Raw genomic sequence first — 27283 nt, 5'->3', positions numbered from 1 at the left:
GCTGAGCCGTTCTTGCTTCTAGACGTTTCCACTTCACAATAACAGCACTTATAGTTGACCGGGGCAGCTCTAGCAGGGCAGAAATTTGACGAACTGACTTGTTAGAAAGGTGGCATCCTATGACGGTGCCACGTTGAAAGTCACTGAGCTCTTCAGTAAGGCAATTCTACTGCTAATGTTTGTCTATGGAGATTGCATGGCTGTGTGCTTGATTTTATACACCTGTCAGCAACGGATGTGGCTGAAATAGCCGAATCCACAAATTTGAAGGGATGTCAACATAGTGTATATATAGTGTATGAAGTTCATTCTAAAATGCAGAGACGTGGGTGTTTTCTGCCCCAGGGTACTGCACTGTGTGCAAGTTTTATTCCTGCCTAGCACAAACACCATGTTCAACTATTCATGGTCTACAATTTAGACCACAATTAGTTGAATGAGGTGTTAGTGAAGGGTTGGAACAAAAACCTGTAATCTCCTTTTCAGGGTATAAAAAACATGTTGCTGTCATGCCAAAATGTTGTCCTTGTGTACAGAACAAGCTTTTGAATGTTGAATGTTAATATCCTTGATGTCCCTCACTTGGGGATGCTAAAATATTTATTATATTCTACTGAGCCATTTACTTTGTTTGTATTCTTAATATATTATTATTTCTTATTGTTGTTGCATTATCGAGAAGGAACCTGCAAGTAATCATTTTGTTGGACTATATACATCCTTATACAACTTGAAACTTGACTTGTTTTGTACAACAGAGTGTGTTCTAAGGATTAATGCAGAGATACAGGAAAACCAATAAAAGGGTTCATATGCGTTGATGTCTTCCCATGGTTCCAGTTTTGAGACTTGGGCATCTGGGGGCTGTAGTTAATCTGTCTAATCCCCTGCAAGGAGAGAGAAAGGCATTAATAATATTACAATGGTGTGTTCATTTAATGTAATATATATTCCTGTTTGAAATTCATCCATATAATTCAATTGGACATGTTCTCCTTTATAATATGCCAGTGTTTGTTTTGTATCCATTGCATTCATGTCACGTTGTTTAAAGACAGGTCGGACCAAGGCGCAGCGTGATATGCGACATGTTTATTTAACGATAAACACACGACAAAACAACAAAGGAAACGAAACGTGAAGTCCAAAGGTACAACACAACAAACCTTACACAGAACAAGATCCCACAACTAGACAGTGCCAAAAGGCTGCCCAAGTATGGTCCCCAATCAGAGACAACGAGCGACAGCTGCCTCTGATTGGGAACCACACCGGCCAACATAGAAATACACATACTAGAATACCACACATAGAAAAAGCACAACAAGGAATATACACACCCTGACTCAACATATAAGAGTCCCCTGAGTCAGGGCGTGACAATTCAGGCCTCCTGTAGCTCAGTTGGTAGAGCATGGCGCTTGCAACGCCAGGGTTGTGGGTTCGTTTCCCACAGGGAGGCAGTATGAAAAATGTATGCACTCACTAACTGTAAGTCATTCTGGATAAGAGCGTCTGCTAAATGACTTAAATGTAAAATTCAGCTTACATTAGGATGAAGTAGTCTGACTTCTAATATAGTTGTATTGCATCATATCACCAATCAATATTTGTTATCAATGCATAAGGTGCATATAAAACCAACTTATCTTGAACATCAGTGTCATTTAATAATATGCACAGGTGTTATAGTTGTTTTATTTCCTATGAGCAGAGTTGCATTGTGAAAAATGCATACGTGAGCAGTCCTAATGCAATCCAATATTAGCTTCACAGTGAAACCCCATTATTTTGGCAATTTATAATTCTTAAACAGGAAGCAAAATAGCTTATTTCGCTATTTAAAAAATGTTTAGCCTCTGTACAATGCATGACAGCTTGTCAGACTAAATGGTTTTGTGTTCTATAGAGATACAGTGGGGAAAAAAAGTATTTAGTCAGCCACCAATTGTGCAAGTTCTCCCACTTAAAAAGATGAGAGAGGCCTGTAATTTTCATCATAGGTACACGTCAACTATGACAGACAAATTGAGGGGGAAAAAATCAAGAAAATCACATTGTAGGATTTTTTATGAATTTATTTGCAAATTATGGTGGGAAATAAGTATTTGGTCACCTACAAACAAGCAAGATTTCTGGCTCTCACAGACCTGTAACTTCTTCTTTAAGAGGCTCCTCTGTCCTCCACTCGTTACCTCTATTAATGGCACCTGTTTGAACTTGTTATCAGTATAAAAGACACCTGTCCACAACCTCAAACAGTCACACTCCAAACTCCACTATGGCCAAGACCAAAGAGCTGTCAAAGGACACCAGAAACAAAATTGTAGACCTGCACCAGGCTGGGAAGACTGAATCTGCAATAGGTAAGCAGCTTGGTTTGAAGAAATCAACTGTGGGAGCAATTATTAGGAAATGGAAGACATACAAGACCACTGATAATCTCCCTCGATCTGGGGCTCCACGCAAGATCTCACCCCGTGGGGTCAAAATGATCACAAGAACAGTGAGCAAAAATCCCAGAACCACACGGGGGGACCTAGTGAATGACCTGCAGATAGCTGGGACCAAAGTAACAAAGCCTACCATCAGTAACAAACTACGCTGCCAGGGACTCAAATCCTGCAGTGCCAGACGTGTCCCCCTGCTTAAGCCAGTACATGTCCAGGCCCGTCTGAAGTTTGCTAGAGTGCATTTGGATGATCCAGAAGAGGATTGGGAGAATGTCATATGGTCAGATGAAACCAAAATAGAACTTTTTGGTAAAAACTCAACTCATCGTGTTTGGAGGACAAAGAATGCTGAGTTGCATCCAAAGAACACCATACCTACTGTGAAGCATAGGGGTGGAAACATCATGCTTTGGGGCTGTTTTTCTGCAAAGGGACCAGGACGACTGATCCGTGTAAAGGAAAGAATGAATGGGGCCATGTATCGTGAGATTTTGAGTGAAAACCTCCTTCCATCAGCAAGGGCATTGAAGATGAAACGTGGCTGGGTCTTTCAGCATGACAATGATCCCAAACACACCGCCCGGGCAACGAAGGAGTGGCTTCGAAAGAAGCATTTCAAGGTCCTGGAGTGGCCTAGCCAGTCCCCAGATCTCAACCCCATAGAAAATCTTTGGAGGGAGTTGAAAGTTGACAGCCCCAAAACATCACTGCTCTAGAGGAGATCTGCATGGAGGAATGGGTCAAAATACCTGCAACAGTGTGTGAAAACCTTGTGAAGACTTACAGAAAACGTTTGACCAGTGTCATTGCCAACAAAGGGTATATAACAAAGTATTGAGAAACTTTTGTTATTGACCAAATACTTATTTTCCGCCATAATTTGCAAATAAATTCATAAAAAATCCTACAATGTGATTTTCAGGAAAAAAAAAATCTCATTTTGTCTGTCATAGTTGACGTGTACCTATGATGAAAATTAAAGGCCTCTCTCGTCTTTTTAAGTGGGAGAACTTGCACAATTGGTGGCTGACTAAATACTTTTTTTCCCCACTGTATGCAATGAACTCTATTGGTTTCTACTTATGTTCATATAGCAAGGTTTGATTTTGTTTTTGTTTTTTGCAGTGGGTGATGACTTTGCATTGCCTCCTTGAGGGCTGGCTGCTGCAGCCATAGATTTAGGCTATTGCCTATCAATTATTATAAACTGGTTGGTTCGAGCCCTGAATGCTGATAGGCTGACAGACATGGTATATCAGACAGTATACCATGCGTATGACAAAACATGTATTTTTACTGCTCTAATTACATTGGTAACCAGTTTATAATAGCAGTAAGGCACCTTGGGTGTTTGTGGTAAATGGCCAATATAACATGGCTAAGGGCTGTATCCAGGCACTCCACGTTGCGTTGTGCATAAGAACAGCCCTTAGCCGTGTTATATTGGCCATATACCACACCCCCTAGGGCCTTATTGCATAAATATATTACACTAAGGATTCTAGCTGCGGGGCTATCTCCTCCTAGAATGTTGGACCGATTTTCTTCATTTTAGGCTCATCCGGGAGCCCAATTTATATTTTGCTGTGTTTTGTATTTTTGTGTTTTGGATAGGCACGGTAGTTTTTGCATCATCATTTATCCCTACTATAACTTCACTACCCCAACATAACAGACCTATTATTTAGCCTATCAATCAAAATGCCCAGAAAACGCAGACAGTCCACCAGCTGCCCTGTCTGCAGGCACCCGTCGTCCCAGGGTGTCCAGTCCAGGCATCACAGGAGTAGGCCGTAGGAGTCCGCAGGAGGCATTAGACAGGCCTTGCCGGTTCCCCGCCCGACCCGACCTCTAGTGTAGAGTTAAAGTCTGCTTAATGGTGCGTTCGTAAATTCACTCTGGCTATCTACTCCGAAAGCACTCTTGTCTGAGTGTGCCAGAGCGCAGAATAACTGATTAATTTACAAACGCACAACACCCGACGAATATGACCAGTGTCAGTAAACATCAGCAAAAAAACGTAATTAAATTGTTGCCAGCAGCACAGTTACAGTCACCAACGCTCTAGATAACATGAAAACAGCCTAACCAGCTCTGCTAGGGCGCGTAAAATTGTCAGAGTGAGTTGTTCTCTCATTTGTGTCTGGAAGTAGCTTTGTGTCTGGAAGTAGAGATAATGCCAGAGAAGCTGGTGTTTGGAGTATATATTGGCAAGGGTGTTGTTAGGCCTGAGACAAAGTCCAAACTCCGGCTTTGAGTGCATTATCGCTTTTATACAACGGGTTACCAACATATTCAAATAATGATAGACCTATTTTCATTAAAAACTTTATTTTGATGAATTTATTCATACTATTTCATCCTTCCACAAGATATAGTCCCGACACAAATCTAGGGTTACTACACAAGCCGGCTGGTCATTTGTTCTATCGGTTCGGTTGCCAGAGACTCAAGCCAGTCGTTCAGTCTTTTTGTTCTGTATCTATGGTGTTTGGATCGAACACGGTTGAACACAGTATGATAGCGAGATAATAAAACATAAAAACAAAGAAGAAGAACATCTATCTCATCATTGCAGTTTCATCGTAGGGTACATTCATATGGGCACAGAAAACGTATTTTTTAAGCTGCCCAGAGAGGACGTTGTTTTTATGGGCAGAGGAAACTCATTCCACTCTGAGGCTCCAGTATACAAGAAAGTACCTTTTCCAGCATTACTCCTGAACCTGTATAAGCACACATTAGCAACACCTGATCTGGTGCTGTGATCAAATCAAATCAAATTGTATTTGTCAAATTGTATTTGAAATGCTTACTTACAAGCCCTTAAACAACAATGCAGTTCAAGAAAGAGTTAAGAAAATATTTACTAAATAAACTAACGTTTTATTGTAAAAAATACAAAGTAACACAATTAAATAACAAAAACGAGGCTATATACAGGGGGTACCAGTACAGAGTCAATGTGCAGGGATACAGGTTAGTCGAGGTAATTTGTACATGTGGGTAGGGGTAAAGCATAGATAATAAACAGCGAGTAGCAGCAGTGTAAAAACAAAGGGAGGGGGGTTGTCAATGTAAATATTCCGGGTGGCCATTTGATTAATTGTTCAGCAGTCTTATGGCTTCAAGGTAGAAGCTGTTAAGGAGCCTTTTGGTCCTAGACTTGGCGCTCCGATACCGCTTGCCGTGCGATAGCAGAGAGAACAGTCTATGACTTGGGTGACTGGAGTCTTTGACAATTTTTTGGGCCTTCCTCTGACACCGCCTAGTATATACAGTTGAAGTCGGAAGTTTACATACACCTTCTCCAAATACATTTAAACTCAGTTCTTCACAATTCCTGACATTTAATCCTAGTCAAAATTCCCTGTCTTAGGTCAGTTAGGATCACCACTTTATTTTAAGAATGTGAAATGTCAGAATAATAGTAGAGAGAATGATTTATTTAAGCTTTTATTTCTTTCATCACATTCCCAGTGGGTCAGAAGTTTACATACACTCAATTAGTATTTGGTAGCATTGCCTTTAAATTGTTTAACTTGGGTCAAACGTTTCGGGTAGCCTTCCACAAGCTTCCCACAATAAGTTGGGTGAATTTTGGCCCATTCCTCCTGACAGAGCTGGTGTAACTGAGTCAGGTTTGTAGGCCTCCATGCTCGCACATGCTTTTTCAGTTCTGCCCACACATTTTCTATAGGATTGAGGTCAGGGCTTTGTGATGGCCACTCCAATACCTTGACTTTGTTGTCCTTAAGCCATTTTGCCACAACTTTGGAAGTATGCTTGGGGTCATTGTTCATTTGGAAGACCCACTTGCGACCAAGCTTTAACTTTCTGACTGATGTCTTGAGATGTTGCTTCAATATATCCAATTTTTTTTTCCTTCCTCATGATGCCATCTATTTTGTGAAGTGCACCAGTCCCTCCTGCAGCAAAGCACCCCCACAGCATGATGCTGCCACCCTCGTGCTTCATGGTTGGGATGATATTCTTGGGCTTGCAAGACCCCCCCCCCCCCCACCCTTTTTCCTCCAAACATAACGATGGTCATTATGGCCAAACAGTTCTATTTTTTTTTCATCAGACCAGAGGACATTTCTCCAAAAAGTATGATCTTTGTCTCCATGTGCAGTTGCAAACCGTATTCTGGCTTTTTTATGGCGGTTTTGGAGCAGTGACTTCTTCCTTGCTGAGCGGCCTTTCAGGTTATGTCGATATAGGACTCCTTTTACTGTGGATATAGATACTTTTGTACCTGTTTCCTCCAGCATCTTCACAAGGTCCATTGCTGTTGTTCTGGGATTGATTTGCACTTTTCGCACCAAAGTACGTTCATCTCTAGGAGACAGAACGTGTCTCCTTCCTGAGCGATATGTTGGCTGTGTGGTCCCATGGTGTTTATACTTGCGTACTATTGTTTGTACAGATGAACGTGGTACCTTCAGGCGTTTGGAAATTGCTCCCAAGGATGAACCAGACTTGTGGTGGTCTACAATTTCTTTTCTGAGGTCTTGGCTGATTTCTTTTGATTTTCCATGATGTCAAGCAAAGAGGCACTGAGTTTGAAGGTAGGCCTTGAAATACATCCACAGGTACACCTCCAATTGACTCAAATGATGTCAATTAGCCTATCAGAAGCTTTTAAAGCCATGACATCATTTTCTGGAATTTTCCAAGCTGATTAAAGGCACAGTCAACTTAGTGTATGTAAACTTCTGACCCACTGGAATTGTGATACAATTAATTATGAAATAATCTGTCTGTAAACAATTGTTGGAAAAATTACTTATGTCATGCACAAAGTAGATGGCCTAACCGACTTGCCAAAACTATAGTTTGTTAACAAGAAATTTGTGGAGTGGTTGAAAAACGAGTTTTATTGACTCCAACCTAAGTGTATGTAAACTTCTGACTTCAACTGTAGGTCCTGGATGGTAGGAAGCTTGCTCCCAGTGACGTACTGGGCCGTGCGCACTACCCTCTGTAGCGCCTTACGGTCAGATGCCGAGCAGTTGCCATACCAGGCGGTGATGCAACCAGTCAGGATGCTCTCGATGGTGCAGCTGTATGACTTTTTAAGGATCTGGGGACCCCATGCCAAAATAATTTCAGTCTCCTGAGGGGGAAAAGGTTTTGTCGTGCCCTCTTCACGACTGTCTTGGTGTGTTTGGACCATGATAGTCTGTTGGTGATGTGGACACCAAGGAACTTTAAACTCTCGACCCGCTCCACTACAGCCCCGTCGATGTTAATGGGGGCATGTTCGGCCTGACTTTTCCTGTAGTCCAAGATCAGCTCATTTGTCTTACTCACATTGAGGGAGAGGACAGCGCCGGAGAAGATGGCTGCCGTTTTACAGCCCTCTAACCAACCCTCTAACCAATTGTACTATTATGTGTGTTTTTCCGCGTTATTTGTAATTTATTTTGTACATAATGTTTCTGCCATCGTCTCTTATAACCAAAAAGAGCTTCTGGATATCAGGACAGCGATTACTCACCTCGCATTAGACGAAGATTTTTTCTTCAACGAGGCGGCCGCGAATGATATCATACAGACACCCGACAAGGCCCAAATCCCCGTCATTCGCGTGAGGAAGAGACGGAGATATCGCGGACGCAGATCCGGGTGCCTTGTAAGGATCCGACGGCGAGCGAGTAAACTGCCTCTTCCATCAATCCTATTAGCCAACGTTCAAGCTTTTGAGAATAAAATGGACGATTTAAGATTACGGTTATCCTACCAACGGGACATTAAAAACTGTAATATCTTATGTTTCACGGAGTCGTGGCTGAACGACAACAATGATAACATTTAGCTAGCAGGCTATACGCTACATCGGCAGGACAGAACGGCTGACTCTGGTAAGACAAGGGGTGGCGGTCTGTGTATATTTGTAAACAACAGCTGGTGCACAAAATCAAATACTAAGGAAGTCTCGAGGTTTTGCTCGCCTGAGGTAGAGTATCTTATGATAAGCTGTAGACCACACTATTTACCAAGAGAGTTTTCATCTATATTTTTCATAGCTGTCTATTTACCACCACAAACCAATGCTGGCATTAAGATTGCACTGAATGAGTTGTACAAGGCCATTAATCAACAGGAAAACGCTCATCCAGATGCAGCGCTCCTAGTGGCCGGGGACTTTAATGCAGGGAAACTTAAATCCGTTCTACCTAATTTCTACCAGCATGTTAAATGTGCAACCAGAGGGAAAAAAACTCTAGACCACCTTTACTCCACACACAGAGACGCATACAAAGCTCTCCCTCGCCCTCCATTTGGCAAATCTGACCATAACTCTATCCTCCTGATTCCTGCTTATAAGCAAAAACTGAAGCAGGAAGCACCAGTGATTCGGTTAATAAAAAAGTGGTCAGATGACGCAGATGCTAAGCTACAGGACTGTTTTGCTAGCACAGACTGGAACATGTTCCGGGATTCTTCAGACAGCATTGAGGAGTACACCACATCAGTCACTGGCTTCATCAATAAGTGCATCGATGATGTCGTCCCCACAGTGACAGTACGTACATACCCCAACCAGAAGCCATGGATTACAGGAAACATCCGCACTGAGCTAAAGGGTAGAGCTGCCGCTTTCAAGGAACGGGACTCTAACCCGGACGCTTATAAGAAATCCCGCTATGACCTCCGACGAACCATCAAACAGGCAAAGAGTCAATACAGGTCTAAGATTGAATCATACTACACTGGCTCTGACGCTCGTCGGATGTGGCAGGGCTTGAAAACTATTACAGACTACAAAGGGAAGCACAGCCGCGAGCTGCCCAGTGACACAAGCCTACCAGACGAGCTAAACCACTTCTATGCTCGCTTCGAGGCAAGCAACACTGAAGCATACATGAGAGCACCAGCTGTTCCGGATGACTATGTGATCACGCTCTCCGTAGCCGATGTGAGTAAGACTTTTAAGCAGGTCAACATTCACAAGGCCGCAGGGCCAGACGGATTACCAGGACGTGTACTTCGAGCATGTGCTGACCAACTGGCAAGTGTCTTCACTGACATTTTCAACATGTCCCTGACTGTGTCTGTAATACCAACATGTTTCAAGCAGACCACCATAGTCCCCGTGCCCAAGAACTCTAAGATAACCTGCCTAAATGACGACAGACCCGTAGCACTGACGTCTGTAGCCATGAAGTGCTTTGAAAGACTGGTCATGGCTCACATCAACAGCATAATCCCAGAAACCCTAGACCCACTCCAATTTGCATACCGCCCCAACAGATCCACAGATGATGCAATCTCTATCGCACTCCACACTGCCCTTTCCCACCTGGACAAGAGGAACACCTACGTGAGAATGCTATTCATTGACTACAGCTCAGCATTCAACACCATAGTGCCCTCTAAGCTCATCACTAAGCTAAGGATCCTGGGACTAAACACCTCCAACTGCAACTGGATCCTGGACTTCCTGACGGGCCGCCCCCAGGTGGTAAGGGTAGGTAACAACACATCTGCCACACTGATCCTCAACACGGGGGCCCCTCAGGGGTGCGTGCTCAGTCCCCTCCTGTACTCTCTGTTCACCCATGACTGCATGGCCAGGCACGACTCCAACACCATCATTAAGTTTGCCGACGACACAACAGTGGTAGGCCTGATCACCGACAACAATGAGACAGCCTATAGGGAGGAGGTCAGAGATCTGGCCGTGTGGTCCCAGGACAACAACCTCTCCCTCAACGTGACCAAGACAGAGGAGATGATTGTGGACTACAGGAAAAAAAAGAGGACTGAGCACGCCCCCATTCTCATCGACGGGGCTGTAGTGGAACAGGTTGAGAGCTTCAAGTTCCTTGGTGTCCACATCACCAACGAACTATCATGGTCCAAACACACCAAGACAGTCGTGAAGAGGGCACGACAAAGCCTATTCCCCCTCAGGAGACTAAAAAGATTTGGCATGGGTCCTCAGATCCTCAAAAAATTCTACAGCTGCACCATCGAGAGCATCCTGACTGGTTGCATCACCGCCTGGTATGGCAACTGCTTGGCCTCTGACCGCAAGGCACTACAGAGGGTAGTGCGTACGGCCCAGTACATCACTGGGGCAAAGCTTCCTGCCATCCAGGACCTCTATACCAGGCGGTGTCAGAAGAAGGCCCTCAAAATTGTCAAAGACTCCAGCCACCCTAGTCATAGACTGTTCTCTCTGCTACCGCACGGCAAGCGGTACCGGAGTGCCAAGTCTAGGTCCAAAAGACTTCTCAACAGCTTCTACCCCCGAGCCATAAGACTCCTGAACAGCTAATCATGGCTACCCAGACTATTTGCACTGCCCCCCCACCCCATCCTTTTTACGCTGCTGCTACTCTGTTAAGTAGGCTGGGCAACACGGACTTTCAACTCCCTCCAAAGATTTTCTATGGGGTTGAGATCTGGAGACTGGCTAGGCCACTCCAGGACCTTGAAATGCTTCTTACGAAGCCACTCCTTCGTTGCCCGGGCGGTGTGTTTGGGATTATTGTCATGCTGAAAGACCCAGCCATGTTTCATCTTCAATGCCCTTGCTGATGGAAGGAGGTTTTCACTCAAAATCTCATGATACATGGCCCCATTCATTCTTTCCTTTACACGGATCAGTCGTCCTGGTCCCTTTGCAGAAAAACACCCCCAAAGCATGATGTTTCCACCCCCATGCTTCACAGTAGGTATGGTGTTCTTTGGATGCAACTCAGCATTTTTTGTCCTCCAAACATGACGAGTTGAGTTTTTACCAAAAAGTGGGGGACATGTCTGGCACTGCAGGATTTGAGTCCCTGGTGGCGTAGTGTGTTACTGATGGTAGGCTTTGTTACTTTGGTCCCAGCTCTCTGCAGGTCATTCACTAGGTCCCCCCGTGTGGTTCTGGGATTTTTGCTCACCGTTCTTGTGATCATTTTGACCCCACGGGGTGAGATCTTGCGTGGAGCCCCAGATCGAGGGAGATTATCAGTGGTCTTGTATGTCTTCCATTTCCTAATAAATGCTCCCACAGTTGATTTCTTCAAACCAAGCTGCTTACCTATTGCAGATTCAGTCTTCCCAGCCTGGTGCAGGTCTACAATTTTGTTTCTGGTGTCCTTTAACAGCTCTTTGGTCTTGGCCATAGTGGAGTTTGGAGTGTGACTGTTTGAGGTTGTGGACAGGTGTCTTTTATACTGATAACAAGTTCAAACAGGTGCCATTAATACAGGTAACGAGTGGAGGACAGAGGAGCCTCTTAAAGAAGAAGTTACAGGTCTGTGAGAGCCAGAAATCTTGCTTGTTTGTAGGTGACCAAATACTTATTTTCCACCATAATTTGCAAATAAATTCATTAAAAATCCAACAATGTGATTATCTGGATTTTCTTTTCTCAATTTGTCTGTCATAGTTGACGTGTACCTATGATGAAAATTACAGGCCTCTCTCATCTTTTTAAGTGGGAGAACTTGCACAATTGGTGGCTGACTAAATACTTTATTTCCCCACTGTAAATTAAGTTTATTTCACAAGGACTTGATGAGGTATCGAATTGTATTGAATTTATAAAAGCATTCACAATGTTTAGTCAGTGCGGGACCATGACATTGCAAATATATGGCCTCTCAAAGCATTCAGAATGTGTGACAATATATGACAATATATACCTTATATGTGCTATACAACTGTACAAGTCACCCTTCCTCATACATTGCAAATATATGGCCCCTCAATGCATTCAGAATGTGTGACAATATATGACAATATATACCTTAAATGTGCTACACAACTGTACAAGTCACCCTTCCTCAGTCTCCTCTTATTCCCAAGACTTATGTCTAGATAATTAAAGTCAGTTTGATACCACCAACGGCCTCATCTCAGACTGACAGGAAAATAGCCATGAATATGATTCCACTTATTACCCAACTAGGAAAATACTTAGGCGATCCAAAACGAATAATAATGCAAATACACTTTACATGTCAAAAAGAATAGTAAGAGAGAGCGATTTATTCTGTCTACATTTTGTCTGTGCTGAGAGACAAAAAACATGTCTGCGAAGAATTAAAGACTTTCATGTTGCCGAGAGCCTATAAGACATAAGAATCTGATTCCAACACTTTACCAATCCCAAACTTGACAACATAAAACTCTTTATTCCCTTTATTGTCATAAAATTGCTTTAGTATGCATTCCCAGTTTTTGGAGATGTCTAAATTGTGTAACAAAATATCGAGGTCTGTGTTTCTCTTCAAAGAAAATTGGAGAGGCATGAGGGAAGTGTGGTTCAGTGACGCAATCTTGAGGAGCATTTCAGACATAGCAAGACATTACACAAATGACTCCAAACTGCAAAGCAAATATTTATAGGGTCATTCCAGGGATATCACATCTCACTGAGAATGTGGGCTTCACAGTTAAGCAATAAGAAGTATAAAAAAGTACTATGTTCCTCACAATTGTATTATGGGAGGGCTCAAGTTCAGAGGAAATAAAAGTAATATACAGTGCATTCGGAAAGTATTCAGACCCCTTCCCTTTTTCAACATTTTGTTAAAATACAGTCATTCTAAAATTGATTTAATAAACACACTTCCTCATCAATCTACACACAATACCCCATAATGACCAAGCAAAAACAGGATTTAAGAGATTTATACTGGGGATAAGTTCGCCTCGACTCTCCAAATGTACAATAACCTAGACCCCAATACAGTACTGCGCTGAAATGACAGGGTTTGGGTTCAAGTTTAAATAACATCAGTTGTAAAAGCTGGTCTACTTGGTCAGAGTTTGTCTAAACCAGTTGGTTTGGCGGTGGGAAGGGTTAGTTTAGTTAGTTTGTTTTATTAACTCATCGTAGAGGACCAAGACGAAGGCTCCACCCATGCCTCGCAGCACGTTGGACAGAGCTCCCTTGTAGAAGGCCTTGCCTCCCTCATCACGGGCAATCTTCCTCCAGCAGTCCAAATTGCCAGTGTACATGATATCAGCTATGGACACACACAATTATGGTTAAATCAATAATAATTTGGTATGTTATTAGGATCCCCATTAGCTGTTACAAAAGCAGTAGCCACTCTTCCTGGGGTCTACCTACATATCAATACATACACACTAACTTTCTATGTCAAATAGGGGAGAGGCGTTGTGCTGTGAGGTGTTGTTTTATTTGTTTTTTGAAACCAGGTTTGCTGTTCATTTGAGATACAGTGGGGAAAAAAAGTATTTAGTCAGCCACCAATTGTGCAAGTTCTCCCACTTAAAAAGATGAGAGAGGCCTGTAATCTTCATCATAGGTACACGTCAACTATGACAGACAAAATGAGAAAAAGAAATCCAAAAAATCACATTGTAGGATTTTTTATGAATTTATTTGCAAATTATGGTGGAAAATAAGTATTTGGTCAATAACAAAAGTTTCTCAATACTTTGTTATATACCCTTTGTTGGCAATGACACAGGTCAAACGTTTTCTGTAAGTCTTCACAAGGTTTTCACACACTGTTGCTGGTATTTTGGCCCATTCCTCTATGCAGATCTCCTCTAGAGCAGTGATGTTTTGGGGCTGTCGCTGGGCAACACAGACTTTCAACTCCCTCCGAAGATTTTCTATGAGGTTGAGATCTGGAGACTGGCTAGGCCACTCCAGGACCTTGAAATGCTTCTTACGAAGCCACTCCTTCGTTGCCCGGGCGGTGTGTTTGGGATCATTGTCATGCTGAAAGTCCCATCCACGTTTCATCTTCAATGCCCTTGCTGATGGAAGGAGGTTTTCACTCAAAATCTCACGATACATGGCCCCATTCATTCTTTCCTTTACACGGATCAGTCGTCCTGGTCCCTTTGCAGAAAAACAGCCCCAAAGCATGATGTTTCCACCCCCATGCTTCACAGTAGGTATGGTGTTCTTTGGATGCAACTTAGCATTCTTTGTCCTCCAAACACGACGAGTTGAGTTTTTACCAAAAAGTTCTATTTTGGTTTCATCTGACCATATGACATTCTCCCAATCCTCTTCTGGATCATCCAAATGCACTCTAGCAAACTTCAGACGGGCCTGGACATGTACTGGCTTAAGCAGGGGGACACGTCTGGCACTGCAGGATTTGAGTCCCTGGCGGCGTAGTGTGTTACTGATGGTAGGCTTTGTTACTTTGGTCCCAGCTCTCTGCAGGTCATTCACTAGGTCCCCCCGTGTGGTTCTTGGATTTTTGCTCACCGTTCTTGTGATCATTTTGACCCCACGGGGTGAGATCTTGCGTGGAGCCCCATATCGAGGGAGATTATCAGTGTCTTGTATGTCTTCCATTTCCTAATAATTGCTCCCACAGTTGATTTTTTCAAACCAAGCTGCTTACCTATTGCAGATTCAGTCTTCCCAGCCTGGTGCAGGTCTACAATTTTGTTTCTGGTGTCCTTTGACAGCTCTTTGGTCTTGGCCATAGTGGAGTTTGGAGTGTGACTGTTTGAGGTTGTGGACAGGCGTCTTTTATACTGATAACAAGTTCAAACAGGTGCCATTAATACAGGTAACGAGTGGAGGACAGAGGAGCCTCCTAAAGAAGAAGTTACAGGTCTTTGAGAGCCAGAAATCTTGCTTGTTTGTAGGTGACCAAATACTTATTTTCCACCATAATTTGCAAATAAATTCATTAAAAATCCTACAATGTGATTATCTGGATTTTCTTTTCTCAATTTGTCTGTCATAGTTGAAGTGTACCTATGATGAAAATTACAGGCCTCTCTCATCTTTTTAAGTGGGAGAACTTGCACAATTGGTGGCTGACTAAATACTTTTTTTCCCCACTGTATGTGTGTGCGTGGGTTTGTGTGTGTGTACCAGGACCCCAGGAGAAAGTCTCTATATAGTACTGTACACTTTATTGAATTTGTTCTGGATTTGGTGACTGTGAAAAGACCCCTGGTGGCATGTCTGGTGGGGTAAGTGTGTGTGTGAGAGCTGTGTGTAAGTTGACTATGCAAACAATTGGGAATTTTCAACACATTAACGTTTCATAAAAATAAGAAGTGATGCAGTCAGTCTCTACTCAACTCTTAGCCAAGAGAGACTGGCAAGCATAGTATTTACAGTGCATTCGGAAAGTATTCATACTCCTTGACCCTTTCCACATTTTGGTAGGTTTGTGCCTTATTCTAAAATTGATTAACTTGTATTTTTCCCTCATCAATCTACACATAATACCCCATAATGACAAATCAAAGACAGGATTTGAAAAAACTTAAATATCACATTTAAATAAGTAGTCAGACCCTTTACTCAGTACTTTGTTGAAGCACCTTTGGCAGCGATTACAGCCTCGAGTCTTCTTGGATATGACGCTGCAAGCTTCGCACACCTGTATTTGGGGAGTTTCTCCCATTCTTCTCTGAAGATCCTCTCAAGCTCTGTCAGGTTGGATGGGGAGCGTTGCTGCACAGCTATTTTTAGGTCTCTCCAGATATGTTCGATTGGGTTCAAGTCCGGGCTCTGGCTGGGCCACTCAAGGACATTCAGAGACTTGTCCCAAAGCCACGTTTGCATTGTTTTAGCTGTGTGCTTAGGGACGTTGTCCTGTTGGAAGGTGAACTTTCGCCCAAGTCTGAGGTCCTGAGCGCTCTGGAGCAGGTTTTCATCAAGGATCTCTCTGTACTTTGCTCCGTTCATCTTTGCCTCGATCCTGACTAGTCTTCCAGTCCCTGCCGCTGAAAAACATCCACACAGCATGATGCTGCCACCATCATGCTTCACCGTAGTGATGGTGCCAGGTTTCTTCCAGAAGTTACGCTTGGCATTCAGGCCTAAGAGTTCAATCTTGGTTTCATCAGACCAGATAATCTTGTTTCTCATGGTCTGAGAGTCTATAGGTGCCTTTTGGCAAACTCCAAGCGGGCTGTCATGTGCCTTTTATTGAGGAGTGGCTTCCGTCTGGCCAATCTACCATAAGGGCCTGATTGGTGGAATGCTGCAGAGATGGTTGTCCTTCTGGAAGTTTCTCCCATCTCCACAGACAAACTCTAGAGCTCTGTCAGAGTGACCATCGTGTTCTTGGTCACCTCCCTGACCAAAGCCCTTCTCCCAGTATTGCTCAGTTTGTCCGGGCGGCCAGCTCTAGGAAGAGTCTTGGTTGTTGTAAACTTTTTCCATGTAAGAATAATGGAGGCCACTGTGTTCTTTGGGACCTTCAATGCTGCAGACATTATTTGGTACCCTTCCCCAGATCTGTGCCTCAACACAATCCTCTCTCTGAGCTCTACGGACAATTCCTTCGACCTCATGGCTTGGTTTTTTCTCTGACATGCACTGTCAACTGTGGGACCTTATTTAGACAGGTGTGTGCCTTTCCAAATCATGTCCAATCAATTGAATTTACCACAGGTGGACTACAGTCAAGTTGTAGAAACATCTCAAGGACGATCAATGGAAACAAGATGCACCTGAGCTCAATTTCGAGTCGCATATCAAAGGGTCTGAATACTTATGTAAATAAGCTATTTCTGTTTTTCTAAAAATCTGTTTTCACTTTGTCATTATGGGGTATTGCGTGTAGATTGCTGAGGATTTGTATTTATTTAATTTATTTTAGAATAAGCCTGTAACGTAACAAAATTTGGAAAAAGTCAAGGGGTCTGAATACTTTCAGAAGGCACTGTATATTAGCCCTCTGATTAATGAAGAGCAAGACGTGCCTTTCTGTTCTGGGCCAGCTGCAGCTTAACACTAGAACCACCTGGCCTTTCAGCATATAAGTACCCTCTAGAGAACGTTGCCGGCCGTCCCTTTAGCATATGCATCAGATGCATATCAACATGCGCAAACATGCTTGATAAATAAATGCTTGATAAATAGTGCATAAACTATTGTAAATTATTAATTAGAAATATTCATAGAAATATATCAATTTAAATAAATAACAAGAGTAGTTATTTGTTTAGATAGTCAAAGATATGTTTGGAATAATTCTACAAAGTCCCAGGAAAAACGTAGACCAATTGCCTATTTTCGTTTCCTTACAATAAAAACATTACAGTGTAATCCATTTGATCAACGTTGTAGATTTGATTAGTAATAGAGTTATAGTAATGAATAAAGTCCAGTTACAGCTTCTTTTGACAAAGAAAAATATTATAATAATAATATAACCAACCAGGTGCACAGGTGATATTATTTGCTGTATTCTAAGTCTACTAAAATGTCAAATGTAAGCACACAGCTTCGGGGCTTTGGTGTGAGCAAGCCCCACAAACAAATTGGTTGCACTGCAAACAGTTTTCATGGGCCTTGTTTCATGTGTATCGATAATTCTACAAAGTCCCAGAAAAAACGTAGACCAATTGCCTATATTCGTTTCCCTTACAATAAAAACGTTACAATGTAATCCATTTGATCAACGTTGTAGACTATAATAGAGTTATAGTAATGAATAAAGTCCAGTTACAGCTTCTTTTGACAAAGTAGAAATGAAAAATATGATAATAATAATATAACCAACCAGGTGCACATGTGATATTATTTGCTGTATTCCTGAACAAAAACACCAATGCATGAACAATTATAAATGATGAATTGCATAAAGAAATATACGTGGAAATATATTAATGACAGTCATTTGTTGATTGTATCAGACACTGTATTGTGCCCTCATACCCGTACCTTTACACATTAATCAATATTGTCTTCTCTTTATGGTTCGGGTCCACAGTCAGCACACGGCGGCAGGTAGCGTAGTGGTTAAGAGCGTTGTGCCAGTAACCGAAAGGTCTCTGGTTCTAATCCCCGAGCCGACTAGGTGAAAAATCTGTCGATGTGCCCGTGAGCAAGGCGCTTAACCCTAATTGCTCCTGTAAGTTGCTCTGGATAAGACCGTCTGCTAAATGACTAAAATGTCAAATGTAAGCACACAGCTTCGGGGCTTTGTGTGAGCAAGCCCCACAATCAAATTGGTTGCACTGCAAACAGTTTTCATGGGCCTTGTTTCATGTCTACCTGCCGACTTGACATTGTGTCTTGTTTTTCCCAAGTGTGAGCTGTGGTGCTTGGGAAAGAGGCAGAGCAGGACCTGCGGAATGCTTGGCGGCTGTAGCTTCTATCTTGGCGTTCATGTGGTTCTGACGAAGCTCACATGCCAGATCCAGTGGGATGCATGGTGCTGAGGATGCAAACACTCTTATTTCTTTTACATCTGTACACCATGAGTGTTGCTTTAACACTATCCATCACTGATGTGTGTACAGTTCCGCTGGTATGTTGTTTTGCACAGATGGGGGGCAGCTCCCGCCTTTCTTTGTTCACTCTTCCGAGCAGGCTGGTCTTCTTTTTTTTTGGGGGTGGGGGGGGGGGGGTAGATCAGCTTTAATATTTCAGATAGATTGTAACTTCCATCAATGTAATTGTCTGCATCACTTCCAATCCCCCATATGTTTTTTTTCTCGCAAATATATATATACACATACATATATATATATATATATATATATATATATATATATATATACATACAGTGGGGGGAAAGTATTTAGTCAGCCACCAATTGTGCAAGTTCTCCCACTTAAAAAGATGAGAGAGGCCTGTAATTTTCATCATAGGTACACGTCAACTATGACAGACAAGATGAGAAAAAAAAAATCCAGAAAATCACATTGTAGGACTTTTAATGAATTTATTTGCAAATTATGGTGGAAAATAAGTATTTGGTCAATAACAAACGTTTCTCAATACTTTGTTATATACCCTTTGTTGGCACTGACACAGGTCAAACGTTTTCTGTAAGTCTTCACAAGGTTTTTACACACTGTTGCTGATATTTTGGCCCATTCCTCCATGCAGATCTCCTCTAGAGCAGTGATGTTTTGGGGCTGTCGCTGGGCAACACAGACTTTCAACTCCCTCCAAAGATTTTCTATGGGGTTGAGATCTGGAGACTGGCTAGGCCACTCCAGGACCTTGAAATGCTTCTTACGAAGCCACTCCTTCGTTGCCCAGGCAGTGTGTTTGGGATCATTGTCATGCTGAAAGACCCAGCCACGTTTCATCTTCAATGCCCTTGCTGATGGAAGGAGGTTTTCACTCAAAATCTCACGATACATGGCCCCATTCATTCTTTCCTTTACACGGATCAGTCGTCCTGGTCCCTTTGCAGAAAAACAGCCCCAAAGCATGATGTTTCCACCCCCATGCGTCACAGTAGGTATGGTGTTCTTTGGATGCAACTCAGCATTCTTTGTCCTCCAAACACGACGAGTTGAGTTTTTACCAAAATGTTCTATTTTGGTTTCATCTGACCATATGACATTCTCCCAATCCTCTTCTGGATCATCCAAATGCACTCTAGCAAACTTCAGACGGGCCTGGACATGTACTGGCTTAAGCAGGATTTGAGTCCCCGGCGGCGTAGTGTGTTACTGATGGTAGGCTTTGTTACTTTGGTCCCAGCTCTCTGAAGGTCATTCACTAGGTCCCCCCGTGTGGTTCTGGGATTTTTGCTCACCGTTCTTGTGATCATTTTAACCCCACGGGGTGAGATCTTGCGTGGAGCCCCAGATCGAGGGAGATTATCAGTGGTCTTGTATGTCTTCCATTTCCTAATATTTGCTCCCACAGTTGATTTCTTCAAACCAAGCTGCTTACCTATTGCAGATTCAGTCTTCCCAGCCTGGTGCAGGTCTACAATTTTGTTTCTGGTGTCCTTTGACAGCTCTTTGGTCTTGGCCATAGTGGAGTTTGGAGTGTGACTGTTTGAGGTTGTGGACAGGTGTCTTTTATACTGATAACAAGTTCAAACAGGTGCCATTAATACAGGTAACGAGTGGAGGACAGAGGAGCCTCTTAAAGAAGAAGTTACAGGTCTGTGAGAGCCAGAAATCTTGCTTGTTTGTAGGTGACCAAATACTTATTTTCCACCATTATTTGCAAATAAATTCATTAAAAATCCTACAATGTGATTTTCAGGAGAAAAAAAAATCTCAATTTGTCTGTCATAGTTGACGTGTACCTATGATGAAAATTACAGGCCTCTCTCATATTTTTAAGTGGGAGAACTTGCACAATTGGTGGCTGACTAAATACTTTTTTCCCCACTGTATATATAAACCCCAGTCGTACTTTATCAAATGCCTTTTCGAAGGCTGCTATGAATAGTAGGACTGGTTTCCCAGATTTTTCATAGTGTTCTATTGTTTCCATTACTTGCCTTATATTATCTTCCATGTAAAAAACCTGTCTGATTAGAATGAATAATGTCCGACAATACCTTTTTAATTCTATGCGCTATACATTTTGCTAGAATATTTGCATCACAACACTGAAGTGAAAGGGGCCTCCAATTTTTTAAATAGCCTGGATCTTTATATTTTCCACTTGTATCCTGTTTCACTAATAATGAAATAAGACCTTCTTCTTGAGTGTCTGATAATCTACCATTTACATAGGAGTGGTTAAAACTTGCTAATAACCGTCCTCTGAGTATATCAAAAAAGATTTGGTATACCTCGACTGGTATGCCATCCAACCCTAGAGTTTTCCCGGACTGAAAGTATTTAATTGCATCCAGAAGTTCCTCCTCTGTAATTTCACCTTCACATGAGTCTTTCTGCATGGCTGTTAATTTTACATTATCAATAGAAAATAAATCTCTACAATTTGCTTCAGTTAGAGGAGATGGAGGCGACTGAAACTAAAACATATGCTTAAAGTACTTTGTTTCCTCCTTCAAAATATCATTTGGTGAATCATGGGTGACTCCGTCATTTGTAACCAGTTTCAATAAATTATTTTTGGTAGCATTCCTATGTTGAAGATTAAAAAAGAATTTGGTGCATTTTTCCCCATATTCCATCCAATTTGCTTTATTTTTATAATATATTACACTTGATCTTTCTTGAATAAGTTTCTCCATTTATTTTTGTTTTTCCTCTAATTTATTCTGAGCCTCTATGTTACAGTTTTTATTGCTATCTATCTGTTCTGTTAGACCTTCTATTTCCTTTGTTAGTGTGGACTCTTTTGACCTAAATTGCTTTTGTTTTCAATGTGGTCCTCTGTAGCTCAATTGGTAGAGCATGGTGTTTGTAACGCCAGGGTAGTGGGTTCGATCCCCGGGACCACCCATACGTAAAACTGTATGCACGCATGACTGTAAGTCGCTTTGGATAAAAGCATCTGCTAAATGGCATATTATTATTATTTTCGAGATGAGTGCTGAATTGCATGGCCTCTAAAGGCACATTTAAAGGTGGCCCATACAATAAGGGGATTTGCTTTACCTATTTTATGTCGGGAAAAATCAGTTATCATCCAATAGGCTTTGATTAAATGTACAATATCCTCGCCCACGTGGAAATTCAGTAAGAGTAATGTATATGCCAATTATATGATGGTCCGACCGCATTCTGTCCCCTATCAACACTTTTTAAACTTTTGGTGCCAACGAAAATGACATAAGAAAGAAGTCAAGACGACTAGCTTGATTGAGTCTCCACCATGTATATCTCACTAGATCAGGATATTTAAGCCTCCATATATCTACTAGTTCTAATGCATCCATGACATTCACAATTTCCTTAAGAGCATGAGGGTGATTGTTTGTAGTTTGATGTCCTTTACGGTCCATTGAGCTATTTTAAACGGTATTATAATCTCCCACCATAATAATAGAGTCTTGACTTTCTTGCAGAGTTGATAATTTATTATATATATCGTCAAAGAAGTGTGGATCATCATTATTTGGTCCGTAAAGGTTAATGAGCCATATCTGTTTATGGTCCAATAACATATTTAAAATAATCCATCTACCTTGCATATCTGTTTGGACAATTTGCACATTCGGATCGAAATTACTGTTAATTAATATCATCACCCTTTTTGAGTTTCTTTGCCCATGGGAGAAGTATATTTCGCCCCCCATTCCTTTTTCCATGCAACTTCATCTAGAATTGTTTAATACGTTTCCTGTAAACGATAGATATTATATTCCTTCTCTTGGAGCCACGTAAATATTGTTCTTCTTTTTTTTATTATCTGCCAAGCTATTACAATTATAACTGGCTATACTTATTTCACCACATACCATAATGGGATACAAGTTTCAAATCTATTTATCATTATATATGTTTGTAAATGTACCAATAAAAAATACCATAGCAATTGACTGTCCATAGAGCTGTACCATGATATTTGCATTGCTACTAAGTAACCCTCCAATTGTTTTCCACTAATTCCCCTGCTAAAGCCCCTCCCCATCCCAAGTTGGGCCGTCATCCCAGTGTTCAGCATACCACCCCCGTCCCCCCGAATCCCTAGGCCCCCGAGAGGCTGGTCTTCTTTGCAATCAACTTGTCTGCCAGAGAAATTGATGTGAAGAAGTTGTCCATGGTCACATTTCTGCCATTGCCTATGTAAGGCTCCACAAGTCTCAAAACCACAGTCTCAGACAGTTGCTCATCCGCTGGCCTGGTTTAATCTTTCCCCAGACATGGAAAGCCAGCAAGTACTTGGTTTTGACATCGGCGCTAACCAAAACTTTAACTGAAGTCACATTCACCATTATACGTTTTTAGCGCCCATTCATCCATTGACGACAGAATAGCATATTTGAATTTTAAGTTGATTATGTTTCTAGTTGTTGCTTATAGTAGCCAGAGCAATGCTGCCGCACAACTGGTCATGTTCTGAATGCATGGACAGCACAGATATTCTTGGAAAAAGTGCAATTTGGAAAAAGAGCTGCACCTCTTGAATTTTTTGAGTTATTTGACAAAGGTAAGTGTGATAGAAACTGCAGAATATGATCTTTCAGATAGGATATAGAAATCACAATGTTTTACCTGAATGTGACTCTGAAGGAGGATTTGATAAAGCAATGCTCTTTTCCCTGCATCTGTCAATTACAAGATGCGTCAATCTCTTCATGTACAATTTGACAACTAATAGGCCTAATATTGTCACTCATCAGATTATTGTCAATTAAAATATTGTCTATAGGCTAACTCTTATTATGTGTGAAATTAGTTTTGGTATAGTTTAGATGTACAGTCGTGGTCAAACGTTTTGAGAATTACATAAGTATTTGTCTTCACAAAGTTTGCTGCCTCAGTGATTTTAGATATTTTTGTCAGATGTTACTATGGTATACTGAAGTATAATTACAAGCATTCCATAAGTGTCAAAGGCTTTTACTGACAATTTCATTAAGTTTATGCAAAGAGTCAATATTTGCAGTGTTGACCCTTCTTTTTCAAGACCTCTGCAATCCGCCCTGGCATGCTGTCAATTAACTTCTGGGCCACATTCTGACTGATGGCAGCCCATTCTTGCATAATCAATGCTTGGAATTTGTCAGATTTTGTGGGTCTTTGTTTTTCCACCCGCCTCTTGAGGATTGACCACAAGTTCTCAATGGGATTAAGGTCTGGGGAGTTTCCTGGCCATGGACCCAAAATGTCGATGTTTTGTTCCCCGAGCCACTTAGTTATCACTTTTGCCTTATGGCAAGGTGCTCCATCATGCTGGAAAAGGCATTGTTCGTCACCAAACTGTTCTTGGATGGTTGGGAGAAGTTGCTCTCGGAGGATGTGTTGGTACCATTCTTTTTTCATGGCTGTGTTCTTAGGCAAAATTGTGAGTGAGAAAACTCCCTTGGCTGAGAAGCATCCCCACACATGAATGGTCTCAGGATGCTTTACTGTTGGCATGACACAGGACTTATGGTAGCGCTCACCTTGTCTTCTCCGGACAAGCTTTTTTCCAGATGCCCCAACCAATCGGAAAGGGGATTCATCAGAGAAAATGACTTTACCCCAGTCCTCAGTAGTCCAATCCCTGTTACATTTGCAGAATATCAGTCTGTCCCTGATGTTTTTCCTGGTGAGAAGTAGCTTCCTCATTGCCCAAATGTCTTCGCCTCACTGTGCATGCAAATGCACTCACACCTGCCTGCTGCCATTCCTGAGCAAGCTCTGCACTGGTGGTGCCCCGATCCCGCAGCTGAATCAACTTTAGGAGACGGTCCTGGCGCTTGCTGGACTCTCTTGGGCGCCCTAAAGCCTTCTTCACAACAATTGAACCTCTCTCCTTGAAGTTATTGATGATCCGATAAATGGTTGATTTAGGTGCAATCTTACTAGCAGCAATATCCTTGCCTGTGAAGCCCTTTTGTGCAAAGCAATGATGACGGCACATGTTTCCTTGCAGGTAACCATGGTTAACAGAGGAAGAACAATGATTTCAAGCACCACCCTCCTTTTAAAGCTTCCAGTCTGTGATTCTAACTCAATCAGCATGACAGAGTGATCTCCAGCCTTGTCCTAGTCAACACTCTCACCTGTGTTAACGAGATAATCACTGACATGATGTCAGCTGGTGCTTTTGTGGCAGGGCTGAAATGCAGTGTTTTTGGGGGGATTAAGTTAATTTTCATGGCAAAGAGGGACTTTGCAAGTAATTGCAATTCACCTGATCACTCTTCATAACATTCTGGAGTATATGCAAATTGCCATCATAAAAACTGAGGCAGCAGACTTTGTGAAAATTAATATTTGTGTCATTCTCAAAACTTTTGACCACGACTGTAGTTTTGGCTGTGCAGGTTGACTGGCATCGTTTGTTTCCCGCTCATCAACTTGGATAGAGTCAAGGATATGTTTTGCTTTATTCTAAAGGCCTACTGCAACACATAGCATGTTTTCATTTCCATTTCAATAAATTTGATTAGTTATAGAGTTACAGTAAATAAAACAGTCCTATAAAAGCTTATTTTTACAAAGTAAAACTTAAAAGAGAATGGTATCAACCTGCAAGCCATGTGGTTAAATTATTAACATTAGTACCAACACTGATAAATAGGCATAACACAAACATATCACTACACTAATGTTTTTCTAAATTAAATCAACCTCTTCACCCTCAACATTCAGTTAGGCCTAATCTAAATTGGATTGTGAAGTAACTTGCACAATTATCGGCCATTCCATCCATGTGTTATTTATTCAGTGGGCTGGCATCGTTTGCTTCACTGGATAGAGTCAAGGACATGTTTTGCATGATTCTAAAGGCCTACTGCAACATGTAGCATGTTTTCGTTTCCCTTACATTAAATTCGATTAGTAATAGAGTTATAGTAAATAAAACAGTCCCATAACAGCCTCTTTTTACAATGTAAAATGTAAAAGTAGAATGGTATCAACCTGCAAGGCGTGCGGTCAAATTATTTGCTGCTGATTAATAGGCCTAACACAAACTCATCATTACACTATTGTCTTTCTAAATTAAATCAACCTCTTCACCCTCCTTATCATTCAGTTAGGGTTAATTTAAATGAGATTGTGAGGTAAGGTGCACAATTATCTCCCATTCATCCATTTGTCATTCATTTAGTGAGGAGAGAGAGACGCATTAGTGCCTGGCTGGGTACCAACATCCTACATCACATTCTTGGCGGATTAAGTTAGGAATAGTTGTGAGAAAAAAAACACTAAATAATAAAATGCAAATGAATTACTTAAAAATCGTACAATGTGATTTTCTGGATTTTTGTTTTAGATTCCGTCTCTCACAGTTGAAGTGTACCTATGATAAAAATTACAGACCTCTACATGCTTTGTAAGTAGGAAAACCTGCAAAATCGGCAGTGTATCAAATACTTGTTCTTCCCACTGTAGGTTCAGAACATTTGTGAAACAGCACAGTTACAAATATATGGCAAATAGAAATCAAACTGGATGAACATCAGAAATAGATGGGAGAGGTTGAGGGTAGAGGAAGGACAGGACTAAAAACAAATAAAATATAATTCTTGTAAAATAGATTGTGTCCGTAAAATGTATGTAGTGTGTATAAGCTGGAAGTAGAAGCCTAAGTCTTGTTGTTCATTAGTTTACTCCAATTAGGGGAGGGGTGGTAGGGTTAACGGTAAGTAATGAAGGAAAATACAGTGCCTTCAGAAAGTATTCAGACCCCTTGACTTTTTCCACATTTTGTTACGTTACAGCCTTATTCTAAAATGGATTAAATCAAAACATTTCCTCAGCAATCTACTCACAATATCCCATAATTACAAAGTGAAAACAGGGTCTTAGGTTTTTTTGCTAATTTAAAAAAGTTAAACAGAAATACCTTATTTACATAAGTATTCAGACCCTTTGCTATGAGACTCAAAATTGAGCTCAGGTGCATCCTGTTTCCATTGATCATCATTGAGCTGTTTCTACAACTTTATTGGAGAAGCTGTGGTAAATTCAATTGATTGGACATGATTTGGAAAGGCACACACCTGCCTATATAAGGTCCCACAGTTGACAATGCATGTCAGAGTAAAAACCAAGCCATGAGGTCGAAGGAATTGTCCGTAGAGCTCAGAGACAGGATTGTGTTGAGGCACATATCAACATTGTTGCATGTGCTGCATTGATCATGCAGACTGAACGCAGGTGTCTCATGGTCGAGGAACAACAAATGCGCTCCTTGAGTGACAGCGGGCAGGGCTAGGTCTGTGTGGAAAGCGACATGGAGAGAGTGAGTGAGCAGAGAGAGTTGACACAAGTAGCGAAGTAAACTATAAAAATGGAAGTTACACACGGCGTATCACATTTAACAAACCAAACATTAAAATACCGTTATAGAAGGTAAAGTAAAAACCCAAACCGGTCCATGCATCAATACCGGTATATCGTAAAATATGGTACACCACCCAGCCCTAAGTACAGATACCCCCCAAAACGACTTAAGTAGTACTTTAAAGTATTTTTACATAAGTACTTTACACCACTGTTGATTAGACTCCCTATTGCAAGTAATCCATACCCAATCCTCCAGTAAGTCGTAACGAACTCACTTACAAAATTCTGTTTTG

Source organism: Coregonus lavaretus (assembly GCF_964263955.1).
Source record: "Coregonus lavaretus genome assembly, chromosome: 5".
NCBI lineage: Eukaryota > Metazoa > Chordata > Actinopteri > Salmoniformes > Salmonidae > Coregonus > Coregonus lavaretus.
The sequence above is the reverse complement of the archived record's forward strand: the minus strand, read 5'-3'. Positions refer to the sequence as shown.